Raw genomic sequence first — 14,545 nt, 5'->3', positions numbered from 1 at the left:
ATGTAGTTAATCCAATCCACATCCTTATTATAGTTGACCACCAGAAGAGTGCTGACGCAAACCCAGCAGCTATTTGGTTTCAGGCCTTAAATTCATTAGGTCCCCACCCAGGGACTTCTATAGAGTCAACATATAGATTGGGATCAAAATAATTTATTAAATCTCTCTGGTTTCAGTGGCCATGTGTATTTTCATGTATCTTGTGGAATGCCAGGGTGAAGGGAATGGCCAATTGGACTAAAGGCAAGTCCTGGTCCAATTGGACAGTAACAGGTTACAGAGGCTCCCTTTCCCACAGTACCACCAGACATCAGCCTGGGGTATATGGAGAGCTGGTAATTGCCATTGCTTGACTCACCAGTGACGTTTCGGATGTGGGTACAAGTTGAGAGTTCTCCCATGGGCTTATTGAACTCTGCCCCCTGCCTAGAGAGGCAGGAGGAGTGGTTTATAGTCCCTACAGAGAACAAAAGGATTGTTCTGGGATCCAGCCTTTGCAATGCAGAAAGAACAATGAAGAACAATCACAGACTCTTACAAATCTCATTTCCCCATTCATACTTGTTCTGGTATAGAGCCAACCTGCAGTGCGTTCCTTTAGGATCAGGATTCCTTCCTAGGGGAAATGGAACCGCCTCTGCCTGAGGTTGTCCCGCAGCACACATGTAGCAATTACTCTTGTTGAGAGTTTGTACAGAAAATTTGATCCATTCAACCCAGGCATTCACATCACCATACCCTGTTTCAATTTCTAAGGTTTGCCTTAAATCCTTTACCTCAATTATTTTTACCCTTTTAGGGTTATTATTTGATAGATTAAGTGTTTATTAGGGCCTGGGGTTGCAGTAGTCCCAGGCAAATGGGAGGCTGAGTTCTTGATTAGTTTGAGAACAAATCACCCTAGAGGGTCTTTTCCTGTGATGTCTGCCCCTAACCCATATACCCGAGATGCTACTTTTGGTTCTTGGTCTGGAATGACTGGATTGTCAATGGTGATAAGTATCGGATTGCATTCTAAATTCTGGCAGTTATTTGGCAGGGAACCCTTGGACAGATGTAGTTTATTCTTCAAGGGTCTCCAGCTCAGAGTTACCCACCCCATGTTTACTGTCCAGCCCTTAAACTGGGTAGTCCACCATACATCATTCCATCTGGAGCAGGGTGATGCCCTTACTGTAACCTGCATTTGGCTCAGGGCAAAAATATTTATCTGCCCGCGAGAGCTGTCTCTGATTTTCTACATTCCCAAAAGGTAAAACCTGGAAGGCATCAAATCTTTTTTTTTTTCTTGAGACGGAGTCTCACTGTGTCGCCCAGGCTGGAGTGCAGTGGCATGATCACGGCTCACTGAAACCTCCACCTCCGGGGTTCAAGCGATTCTCCCGCCTCAGCCTCCCAAGTAGCTGGGACTACATGCACGTGCCACCACAGCTGGTTAATTTTTTGCATTTTTAGTAGAGATGGGGTTTCACCGTGTTAGTGAGGATGGTTTTCATCTCTGGACCTCGTGATGCACCCACCTTGGCCTCCCAAAGTGCTGGGATTCCAGACGTGAGTCACTGCGACTGGGTGGCACCAAATCTTACAATCTGGTCTGCTACCTTCTTGGTCACATTCATCACCAACCTGATTGGGTAGGGAGGAGTCCCCTGCTAGTTTCCATTCTGACCTTCTGCTCTTTGTATAGTAGCCCATCCCAGCCATATTAACTTCCAGAAATGGGGCCAGCCCATGTTTTCTTTTTAGATTTTTCTCAGAGTTAACTTCAAGGGTTCCTCAGGTGAGCCGTGCACTTTCCACTGGTCCTTTCCCCTCCTTTCCAGGGTTTCTTTTACTAGTCCCTTGACTCAAGTATACTGAGCTCACCCCCGTTCAGCTGTTCACATGGCTGTCTCAGTGGTCAGGAGCGCTTGATAGGGACCTTCCCAGTGTGGGTGGAGCTTGTCTTCTTCCCAAGTCTTTTTTTTTAAATATATATATATATATATATATATATATATATTTTATACTTTAAGTTCTAGGGTACATGTGCACAATGAGCAGGTCTTAATCAGCACCAAGTTGCCAGGCTGGAAGTGCTGAACCTGAACTCAAGAGGTGGAGTTTGAGTCAGAAGTCCTTTTAACCTGAGGGATGACAGGGTGGAGGATATGGTCAGTATACAATTTCTTAAGAATTTGTTCTTGGTTTCCATAGTAAGAAGATCTGTAGCCCTGCCCAAATATGGGAGTCCATATAATAACCCATAGAAGGACAATCCCAAGTCTTTTCTTGGGGCTGTCCTAATGCTAAAGAGTGCTATTGGGAGACATTTGGTTCAAGGCGTCTTAGTTTCTAAGATTAGATTGGTGATATGCTTTATGAGAGTTGATTTATTCGTTCTACCTTTCCAGAGGAAGGGGGATACCAAGGGGTGTGATAATCTCATCTAATTTGTAAACCTTCCATAATTTCCCTTAACACCCTTGAGGTAGTTTCCTTTCTAACTTCATGCAGTTCAAAGAAATCACTTCTCTTCTAACAAAGGGCAGCCTGAAAGTTCAGGCTGTAAATCACAGATAAACAGCTTAAGCACAGAAGGAGGGGTGGGAGAAAGACTCCTGGGTAATCACCAACTTCACACTCATAAGACGTGCCCCAGTAAAAGCAAGGCCTTAATAAATACATGCCTTTCCCTTTAGGCACACTAAGATAGGGAAGCTTAAAGAGAACTTGAGGGGATGCCTGTAGCCACAAGAAGATGTCAGGGAACAGACACAGAAACTCTGCCTTCCAGATAAGCAACCCAAAGGAGGATTGTATGATGACATGTAAGGTTCTAACAGTCCATTTTTAATCAAGCCCTCTATTACCTGTTGGAAATCTTTTCTCCCTTCAATGGAAATGGGATATTGTTTTCTGCAAACTACTTTTACTGGTTGCTTTAGTTCAATCTATAAGGGTGTGATTTTTAACCCTCTCCTGTTGCCTTCCCCAACCCACACAGGGGGATTAATTTTTTCTTTCCTCCTCCTCTGTTAGGAGGCTCATCTTTACTTTTATTTGTCCTTCCTCTATGCCTTATCCTAAACCCAATCTCACACTCAGTCTCTACCTAGGAGGTTAGTTCCTGCTTCATGAACATATAAGAATGGCCCGTCAATTTGTTTTCGTCCCAATCTAAGTAACATTGTCTTGAATATCAGAACTGGAAATCTTTCCCCTTTCACCCCTCATACTGTCAATTTTTCCTAGAGAGTTCAGTACCCCTTGGTTGGTGAATTAGGGAGGAGTGAGCCTCCCCAGCATTAACCAAATATGTCATTTCTTCTCCCTCTGGTCCTACCTTCAAATTTATCAAGGGTTCCTGGTGGGACTTACTCAGGAGGAACCCCTGAACCCACCTAGTCTTCATTAAGGGTCATGAGGGGGATCACCTTTTCTTCTTTTTTACCATTCAGGACATTCTCTCTTAAAATGCCCTCGCTTTCCACACTGGTAACATCCACTTATAAAAAGTAAAGTAGAGGTTCCTTTTCAAAGACTTTCCTCCCCATCTAATTACGAATAAATAGTAACTTCTCTTAGAAGCAAAATTTATTCAAAGACCTGTGCTAACACTCTTAAATATATGCTAGCCGTAATAAAGAAATCAATGTACTTTATGTTCTTAGCTCTCACAATTTAGCCTTAATATTTGCCCTGGCATGCTTATACTGGTCCAAGTCCTCTTTTAAGAAGTTCTAAGTTGCTAGCCAATCGGGACAAATACAGAATGTGAGGTCCCGTTCCAGCCAATGGAAACCGGACACAGCAGTAGGTTGGACGCATCAGGTTATAAACAACTCTGTCTCTTTTGTTCAGTGTGATCTCATGGCAAAACTGCTGGCGAGTGTACCCTTTCTTCAGGAAGTAAAAATGGCCTTACTAAATAAATTAAATTTATGTTCAAGGGCTATTTCTTTACAGCACCAAGAAACAAGTATTTCAAACATACTCATGGTCTTAGGAAATTTTCCCTGCATCTCCCTTCTTTCTGTGTGTCAAAATCCATCACTCCCTTGTCTCCTACCAGGGGGATCTTGATCTAACCTTTTTCTGACTACCTCTTCCACAGTGGAAACCATGATTTTCGCTTTTTGTTTCTACTTCTCTTCCTCTCTCCTTACAAAGACATGAGCTTCCCTCAGGAATTCGTCAATCAGTTTTATTCCATCCATCAATCTTTTGCAGTTTCTTTCTGTTCTTCCTTATGTATCCCCACCAGCCCTTTGCAGCTTTACCGACAGAGGCCCCTGCTGGACTTACAGCCTCTCAGTAAATCAATAACAAAACCCCCCCCTTTTTTTTTTTTAATTTTGAGTTTCTCTCTCTATCTACAGAATGGAGTGCAGTGGCGCAATCTCGGCTCACTGCGACCTTCACCTCCCGGGTTCAAGCGATTCTCCTGCCTCAGCCTCCCGAGTAGCTGGGACTACAGGCATGTGCCACCACATACAGATACTTTTTGTATTTTTAGTAGAGACGAGGTTTCACCATGTTGGCCAGGATGGTCTTGATCTGACCTCGTGATCCGCACACTTGGCCTCCCAAAGTGCTGGGATTACAGGTGTGAGCTACCACGCCCGGCCCAACAACAAAATCTTAACCGTCATCTTATCCATTTACCCTTCTATAACCTGAATTGTTTCTACCGCCTCCTGACAAACAGCCATCTAGTCTTTGCTGTAGGCAAACCACTACTTCTCAAACAGCTTGATCCTAAACTCCCCTCCACATCCCTTTCTCACTCGCATCCCCCAGTTCCCAGGCTCTGTCCCTCCTCAGTGGCCACACTGCACCCTTTCCTTGCACCTCCTTGTTGCTTGAGCCTCTAGAACCTTCCCCCATCCCTACCACACTCTCCATATACTCTCACTTCCTCTTGTACTCTTTCTTCCTTTTATAGGATTTTTCTCCCCGTGTCACCTTCTGCATCTCTCTTTGATCTCTGTCATTTCCAGTCTCTTTCTCGCTCATTTTCTTCTCTATTTCACTCTCTCTTCCTCCCCTGTTTCCTTTCTCCCTTTCCCAGTTTCTCTTTTCTTTCTTCTTTGAGGGGGAACATGGGGGCTAATTCCTTGATCCAGCAGAGAGCGGAACCTATGTCTTCTTGTGAGGATGGGGTTTTGTTATTCACATAGAGAATTAAAGCTTGGCATGCCCAATCCTCATCTGAGCCAAACTTAGACCAAAAGACCGAAGGCTTACAAATGGAGTTTATGGGCCAGATAAAGCAACAGTACTTTATCACCTTTTGCTATTCCTTGTCCCGGGTTCGAGGTTTGTCCCCTTCCAAACCTGCAACATTCTCCACAAAGGACTATCCAGGGTAATGCCAGAGGGAGTCTCTTTGGCTCCCTCTTTCCTTTGTCCCCTAGACCTAGAATTCCTGTCTCCCATTTTCAGCCAGTCTCTGTGTCAGAGTTTTTCCCCGTGTACTCAGCCCCTCTTAATGGAGGTTTCTTGCACACCTGTGTGTACTCAACCCCCACTTACTGGAATTTTCTTGCATACCCTGAGATCTCTGAAAATGCCCAACCACCAAGGCAGTACTTGCAGTCCAACTTTCCTACCTTGGCTGATGCAAGAGGTTGCCTTCGTTGCCATGGTGCCTGCTTTTCTCCCTATGTCACCTCCACTGTCTCCTGAACAACAGTCTCCGGTTGATCTATGGCTTCTGTGGGGAGCTGATACTTCCCAGACAGAGTAGGCCACCTAAATCGGGTTGGACGCGTCTCCGCTCTCAGCTGTAGTCCCACTCCACACAGGCACAGAGATCCCGGACGGGCCCCCAGGTTTGTGAGAAACACACTCACGCGTCCAAACTCAAAGAATGGACTTAGAGGCACGGACAACAGCGAAAGTGAGACTTTTTAATAACTGTCTTGCAAGATTGGGTATCTGGTGGAAGGCACACCTGGGACAGTCACAACTGGTAATTTATCTCCTAGCATGCAAGTCCCTCCCCCAGTTCCTCATTGGTTGAGTACTATGGGGTTACAATCTTCTGGGATGTCACCTAAGTTTCATTATCCCCCTTATAAGGTTATACTCTGGTCCCCTTCCCCGCTTAAGTTTCGATTTCCCAATAAAGAAAATTTCTTCCCTTTTATGGGCTGACCCCTCCTCTACATTCTGTTCACTTATTGTGACCCTCTAGGTGCATGAGCTGTGCAATTTGTTATACTTGCAGGCTGGCTGCCAGTACTTAGATTTATCATGTCTTGAAAATAGACCATTTAAAATGTTGTCTCACAGTTATTACTGTGACATATACTTGTGTAGCTGTAAAATAAACACCTATGTAACGGTAGTATTGTTATAATATTTATATACATCCCGTCACTTAATAGATATATTCTGATAAAGTTATGGGAAAAGCAATTTTGATGAATCTTATTAATTTTCTAGAATTTTTTATTGTTCATACACATGAAAGAAATTCTATGAAAGCCAATACTAATTTTAATAGAAAAAAACTAGTACCATCTTACAAAATCTTTACAGAAAAAATAGAATTTTAAAATTAATATATAAACTTTTTGTAACTATAGTTATATTTTGCCAGATTCTGAAAATTTCCTAGCAAAATTCTCTACATTATATGCAAGTATTTAAACATTTGAACATTTTAATTTTGCGATTCATTTAAAACTATCAAAATTGTCAGCTAGTGTAAGGAATTTGAAATGAGTGAAAAACTAAATATTATGAAAAAACAAGATGTAATATGATGTAGTATATTCATGTATAATTTCTTACATGCATTGATAGTGGAAAAACATGTCTCCATTCACACAGTTTTATATATATGTAGCACAATTATGAAAATTGGATTCTACTAAAAGAAAATTATTCACTCAGTCTTTGAAATTACAGTTCTTTATCATTGTCCTGGACCAATAACTAATGAACTAACACCGAGGCATAACAGAGGATTATTAAATACATATATATATGAATATATATATATACACACACACACATACATGTGTACATACAAGGAATAAACATTTTATTAATTCACTATATGCTACTCTAATTTCTGTCCCCTTTCCCTATGAGGCATCAAAAAGCAACTTGCAAAACAGAAATTCTCAAACTATAATGGAACATATATTATTCATTTCACTAACAAAAGCACATTTTTAGATTCATATGCCGTAAAAGACTGAAAATGTAATCATAGGCAACTTCAAGAATTAATGGGCCTTAATTATTATTGATGTAAAAGCATAATGTACATAACAAAACGTGTTTCTTGAAAGAATTTTAAAAATTAGAGTTTAGTTTCTGGATGGCCATAGAAGAATTATGACTTACCTCGGGATGGCGGAATCAGGAATGTTTTCATTTTTTTCTCTGGGTCACTGTTTTCTAATATTTCTGTAGTGACTATGACAAAGCTAATATATGAAAAATAGTTTATTTTTACTTTTGTGTCACCAGCTTTTTCCCTGAGAATGCTGAGCATTAGCTAATATCACACTACAGAAATCACATTTCAATTCAGCTGTATGCCTTCAGCCAAATACAAATCTAGAAAAGCAGGCTTAAGGAAACAAATGAATAAAACTAAATTGATAAAGAAAATGATTTCATTCCTTTTGAAAGCTACTTAGGGGCATATTTTGACACTGAAAATTAGCAAATCTCCCAGTCCCAATCAGACTACAAAAAGTAATTTATCTTTGTGTCTATAAGGCAGATGATACTAACAAGTTAGGACTTAAGGCATTATGGTCACCAGATTCAGCAAAAGCAGGATTCAAATCTGATTTTCTCAAATGAGTATCTTTGACACCTCACATTAGTCATTTGCACCTCTCTGAAACTCAGATTATTCTTTCTGTAACATTAATAAAACGGTAGCAGTTGTTTAAAAGGCATTTCACCTGTCCTAAAAATTAATTAAAATAATGTATGTAAAGCACCCATGAGGAATACACATTTTTAAAAGATTTCTTTTCTTCCTCTTTGTAAAACAAATATTTTAAAGGTAATGATGTTTGACCAGGTGTAGTGGCTCACATCTGTAATCCCAGCATGTTGGCAGCCCGAGGCAGGCGGATCACTTGAGGCCAGGAGTTTGAGACAAGCCTGGCCAACATGGTAAAACCCCATCTGTACTAAAAATACAAAAAGAAACAAAATTAGCTGGGCCTAATGGTGCGTGTCTATAGTCCCTGCTACTCAGGAGGGTAAGGCAGGAGAATTGCTTAAACCTGGGAGGCGGAGGTTGCAGTGAACTGAGATCATGCCACTGTACTCCAGCCTGGGTGACAAAGAGAAGACTCGGTGTCAAAAGAAAGAAAAAAAAAAAGATAATGAGGTTTATTGTAAAATGTCTCTCACAACCTCGAGTGGTGGCTCACGCCTGCAATGCCAGCATTTTGGGAGACCGAGGCAGGTGGATCACTGAGGTCAGGAGTTCGAGACTAGCCTGGCCAACACGGTGAAACCGTGTCTCTACTAAAAACACAAAAATTAGCCGGGCGTGGTGGCGGGCGCCTGTAATCTCAGCTACTCTGGAGGCTAAGACAGGAGAATCGCTTGAACCCGGGAGGCAGACACTGCACTCCAGCCTGGGCAACAAAGAGTGAAACTCCATCTCCAAAAAAAAAAAAAAAAAAGTTTCTCCCTACCTGGCCTTTTCCTTTCTCTGCCCACTCTTACTGAATTTGTAAAAGAAAACAATTCTGATGCTTTAAATCCATGTTTTTACCTGCCTTTTCATGATTATACTGGTTAACAATTATTAATATTTTCACTGAAAAGTGAAGCTATCCATTTCCAATTTTCTCATAAAATGCTGAAAATTTAGAGAACTCTATTTTTATATATTGGAATTATTCTTTTGCTTTTATAATTGTTGGTCTTAAAACAAAATTTACCTTGTCAGGTTCTGTTTATGACAGAGTTGTGTTTACTAGAATAGCCCTCTCACAGGTAACATCGCAAACTCTAAACATGATGCAAAAATTGTCTGAAGGGTCTGTGGTGAGAACATACACAGACAAGAACTAGAGGCACTCAGCTCTTGATTAAAAGGTTGCAATGTGATTGCATGGCAAGGTCAACACTAGAATGACATGATAGCAGGAAATATAAAGAACATATTCATGGGTGAAAACATGTTTAAGGAATCTACATTTCTTATACTGTACTTGCAAGTTTCTCACAGGTTTGAGTTTGCTTCAGGATAAAAATATGAAAAATGAAATATGTAAATATAGGCAATTTGAATATTAATTGACAGCACATCTACTGTACCAAATAAGCATACAAAAGCCAGTGTGTCGCTATTAAGATAAGGCTAATTCTATCAAAAATATTGTGATAGAAATACGGAGGTAGCTGCTGCAAAGGAACAAATCTAATATTCTAAAATAAGAGAATTTTTGAAGGTATTTTTTTAAAAAGAATCACTACATTTAGTAAAATTGTGTGACATAAAAATCTAGCCAGAGGCATCAAATTAAAACACTTGGCATCAAATTATATCAGCTATAAAATCATCATCTTGTAGTTAATAATGAAACAGTTAGGCCCTACCAGTGAATAAATAAATAGATCAGATTTTATTGAAGAATTTCTTTTTTTCTATAAAACAATGGAAACATTAAATAAACATCCCAATCTGACATGAATCACAGTTTTGCAAAACCAATTTCAACTTTAAAACATCTACATGGGAAGTTTTACAAGTTAAATCCACAAAGGACACTTTGTCTGGTATGATTCGATATCTACAACTAAAGCTTCTGTAGCAAAATAATGAATGGAGTTTTTCTAACTCAGGTTGAAATGCAGGGTACTTTGTATCAGATTAGACAAGCAATGCATCTGAAGATTGCTTATAATCTGATTGCAGTGTTGAAATACTGTTCTATTAATTCCCTATTGGTGACCAAATATTTGAAAGTAGAATATATCATTAGAGCATGGAATTTTGATGTTTGTTATGATTCATGGATTTTTAGATATACAGCATTTCTGTCATGTTCAAAATATATGAAAATCTGCCTTCTCTTAAATTCCCTTCTTAAAATACCTGAAAGTAAAATGCTTCTAGACTTTCTGGATAGGGTATAAATATTCCAGAATCGGAGCTTATTTTTTAGGAAGCTTTCTCCTGATTTTCTTACCAATGGTAGCAAATTCATTAGTAAAGATTAATTCCACCTTTCTGACTCTAAACCTTGAATTTACCTTTACTCCTTGTTCAGTGTGCTTCCGTGCACCTCTCCATTCCTCCTGACTCTTGCCCTGGAGATCACTGCCTATACAGGTAGCTATCAAGAGTATCCAGAAATTATACCACTTTTTATTACTGTGTGGAAAATCACAAGTAACAACCTTGGTTACAAAAAGACACACAGAACAGCTACATCATTAACTTCTCTGTCTGGCTTTTTGCAATCTTTGGATTCTTGGCCATTCTCAGTTGCTACGAGATCCAATCCTTGTTAGAGTGCTAATCTTCCCAGAGTTACTTAGGTTTAAATTTTTTTAAATGGATACCTCCAGGTAACCTGTAGAAATTTCTCAAATGGTGGTTTCTAGTGTATCACCATTGTAGCTACATTCCCCTTGTACTGCAAAAATCAGAAACCTCGTGAGGCTGACTGAATCAATCTTTTTTGCCCTTCTCAGCTTATTGTTTGTTCTCTTACAATTCTCATTGAGATACCCTATTTCTGTTTACATAAGCCTGATTTTCACCTACATCAAGTGCTATTTAATATCTCTGACATTTTTCATGATACATTTCCACCCAATTATGAGTTTATATTTTAAAATATGCAGATTTATATGGATAAATTGTAGAACAAACACAAACCATATAGTTTTTGTAACACAAAGGGTACATAGAACATAAAAATTTGGAAAGATTTGCTACATATCTTTGTCAAAAAGTTTACAAATCTCTACCCTTGATAGCATCCCTCAATAACATTACATCATGAGAATGTTCTGGGTTTGCTGTACAAAGGTGCCCTCTGTGCAAAGCTGGATGAACTCCAGGTAGTTTATATGCTGTTGTTGGCACAATGCACAGATTTATATATCATTCTTTATTTTGACAGTGTGCTGACATGGAGTTGAGCCAACATACAGACCTTGCAGTGTCCATGTGGCTCTGCCTCTCTGAGGGGTTGGGACACATTATGCTTTGTGCTTGTACCTCACAAAAGAAATCACAATGCAATTGAGAAGATTCTATACGTTGTAAGTGTTATCCAGAAATTTTCTGCAGCCTACTGAAGTTTCTATTCTTGTTGTATTTCTTATTTGAATGGCTTGAGGTCAACTCTGACTTCAGTACAATTCTTGGTTGGACTGAATTCTGAAATAATACAACTTTTCTTTTATCTCATTCTCTCCCTTCCCTTGGTTGATTTACTGTGACTGCCAGCCCCACTGTGCTAACATGAGGACTGGATGCTATTCCCCACAAGCAACTCACCTTAAGTGCTTAGTAGTTATTAAGCCAGAAAACATAGATTTAAAGCTCTTAAGAAATGTCTCACTTCTTACTATAGTAATTACAGTTTCTTAAAGAGTAGCAGGTATCTAAAAAGGCAAAAGCAAAAAATAAATCATTCATAAAGCATTTTGTGCAATGTGGTCTATAACAGATACATTTTCTCACTACTCAAAACCAGAATAAGTTTTCAGATGCAAATTTTTAAAAAGGACAACAATGCCACCTAACAATAAAGCTTATTGGGATCTAAACTGGCTTAACAAAAACAAAAGGATTAAAATCATAATAATTGTACATAGATAAATGTAATCAATGTAATATTATTTTAAAATAAGCTAGAATTTGTGTCACCATAAAAATAAAATATGAATAATATCTATCAATTAGAAAGCACCATTCAAAATGTGCTCATTTCATCAAAATACTTTTAAAATAACTTCTTTTGACAGTGTTTAATCTTATGAAGGTGATATGTTCAACTCTCTTCAAAACTGAATTCCATTTCAGAGTATGATAAAAAAAAGTCACTGAAGTATCTATCATCATTGAAATCAAGGATTTCAGAATCCATTTTATCTTCTTGTATTGGAATATCAACTCTGGGTGTGATGACCTGAATTCTGAAATATCTCATTTTTAAAAACTGTTGTAGCCTAAAAAATGAAGCGATCCAAGTCTTTACCTTGAAATTAGTCTGTAGATAAGTAGGATAGACTTAATGACCTTGAGCAAGTTATCTTTACCAAACAGAACCTGAAATTCAATTATATAAAAAGATTGGATCAAATGAATTGTGACAAATGATCTTCTATTTTATTTCAACTCTGTCTAGGTTGTCTTTAATATTTGGCTATCTTGATCAGAAATTACTAAGTCCCTACAATTGACCATCGAATAGGGTTCTTAAACCTGGCATGATCAATATTTTGGTTCCAGTATTTATTTGTTTTGGGAACGGTCTTGTATATGGTAGCATGTTTGCAGCATTCCTTGCCTGTGCTTACTAGATGCCAGAAGCAGTGTTAATCAAAATGCAGCAACCAGAAGTGTATCCAGATATTAGCTAATAGTCCTGTCCCTGGAGGTATAATCACCCTTGGTTGAGAACTACTGCTGTGGAAGGAAAGGAACAGTACTTGTATATGTACTGTTACCTTAAATGTATTAATATTACCATTTTTTCAATTCATTCATTCAAACTCTGATACAGTAATTCCATACTAATTGGCATTGGAAAAGTGTTTGATTTCCACTATTCAGTATTCTATTTTAGAAATAAAATATCATCATGGAATTATCTTACATTCGAAAGGAAATGGAAATATGTCAGCAAACAGATTATTCAGTTTGAAGTACTTTGCTTAATTACTTCTGCCAGTTATTATTTAGTACCTGAGCAGATACTACAGAAAAAAAATTTTTTAAATTCTTAATAGCTTACAATCTCAGAATGTGATTAGAAAATCCAGACCCAACTCATCATACTCAAATACAAAAAAAAGTTATAAAATTGTCCTAAATTTCAAATTTTCTTAAAGTCATTTTATTTATTGCATTGCATTTGCTGAAATTTAAAGTAAGAAAACAGTTTTGATTTTTTAGGAAAATTATTTTTTCTTACTGTCTTTAAATATCAAGATATAGATATTTGAGATTTTATTTTTAGACAACATTGTTTCTGTCCTCATAAGTTTATTTCTTAAAATAAACAATGTACACAAAGTTGTAAATAAATATGGTATACTTAAGTATATTTAAGTGAAAAATATATTATTCTTAAGATTGTAATGTGTTGCCACATTTGCTTTTGACATACACAAAGATTTCCAAATTTCACTAGAAGAAATAACATTGCTGTTGTTTGGAAACTTTCTAATAAAATTCTATAATTTCAAAAATGTAAGAATGCCAACCTAAGAGCTAATACTGAACTAAGTCATACATTTGGTTAAATAGGAGAGTTACAGAGTCATCTAAACAACATAGAATGAGGCAAGTAATTGATAGTTATTCATCTCTAACAGCTTAAGAGCTCTTCAGCTAGGGTGGGCACAGTGGCTCACACTTGTCATCCCAGCACTTTGGGAGGCCAAGGTGGGCAGATCACGAGGTCAGGTGTTCGAGATCAGCCTGGCCAACATGGTGAAACCCCGTCTCTACTAAAAATGCAAAAAATTAGCTGGGCATGGTGGTGTGTGCCTGTAATCCCAGTTACTCAGGAGGCTGAAGCAGGAGAATCGCTTGAACCCAGGAGGTGGAGGTTGCAGTGAGCTGAGATTGCGCCATTGCACTCCAGCCTGGACAACAGAGCAAGACTCTGTCATGAGGAAAAAGAAAAAAAAAGGTTCTTCAGCTAATAGTCAAGGTAGATTAAGCACTAAACATTACGGTTTCCCCAGTGATACTTTTCTCTTCCACTTTGACTTTTAGAAGCTGTCAAGTCCTACTGTTGCTTAAATATTTAATTCAATTCAACATTTCAATATGTTAAGTAAGTGTGAAATGCTAAAATTTAACTGTATATAGGCCCGCACTTTTTCACTGATTTTTTTCTGTACCAAAAAGGAGACTGTTTGCATGTTTTATAAGTATTATATATGATTGCATATGTATGCATATAACTATGCCTATATGTATAATACATAAATATATACACATACACCCCAATGCATGATTGTGTGCATGTGTTTGCTTTTTTCCCCTACAAAAATAGGCAAGATGTATTGGGCCCTGACTATGTACTATATGTTGTTATATAACTTCATAAGCATATTATCTCATTCATTATTAAAGCCATAGGCTGGGAGTGGTGGCTCACGCCTGTAATCCCAACAGTTTGGGAGGCCGAGGCGGGTAGATAATTTGAGGTCAGGAGTTCAACACTAGCCTGGCCAACATGGTGAAACCCCACCTCTACTAAAAATATAAAAATTAGCTGGGCGTGGTGGCGGGTGCCTGTAATACCAGCTACTTGGGGGGCTGAGGCAGGAGAATCACTTGAACTCGGAAGGTGGAGGTGGCAGGGAGGCAGAG

General features: G+C 38.6%; 1 long non-coding RNA gene across 1 annotated transcript in view; it reads left to right on the top strand.

Moving 5' to 3' along the window:
* Positions 1-14,545, top strand: part of LOC129049697 (uncharacterized) — a 101,074-nt gene that overhangs the window by 82,010 nt on the left and 4,519 nt on the right. The window lies entirely within an intron of this gene.

This window comes from Pongo abelii, chromosome 14 (assembly GCF_028885655.2).
Source record: "Pongo abelii isolate AG06213 chromosome 14, NHGRI_mPonAbe1-v2.0_pri, whole genome shotgun sequence".
In the NCBI taxonomy this organism is placed as follows: domain Eukaryota; kingdom Metazoa; phylum Chordata; class Mammalia; order Primates; family Hominidae; genus Pongo; species Pongo abelii.
This window is presented reverse-complemented; position numbering and strand designations above follow the sequence as displayed.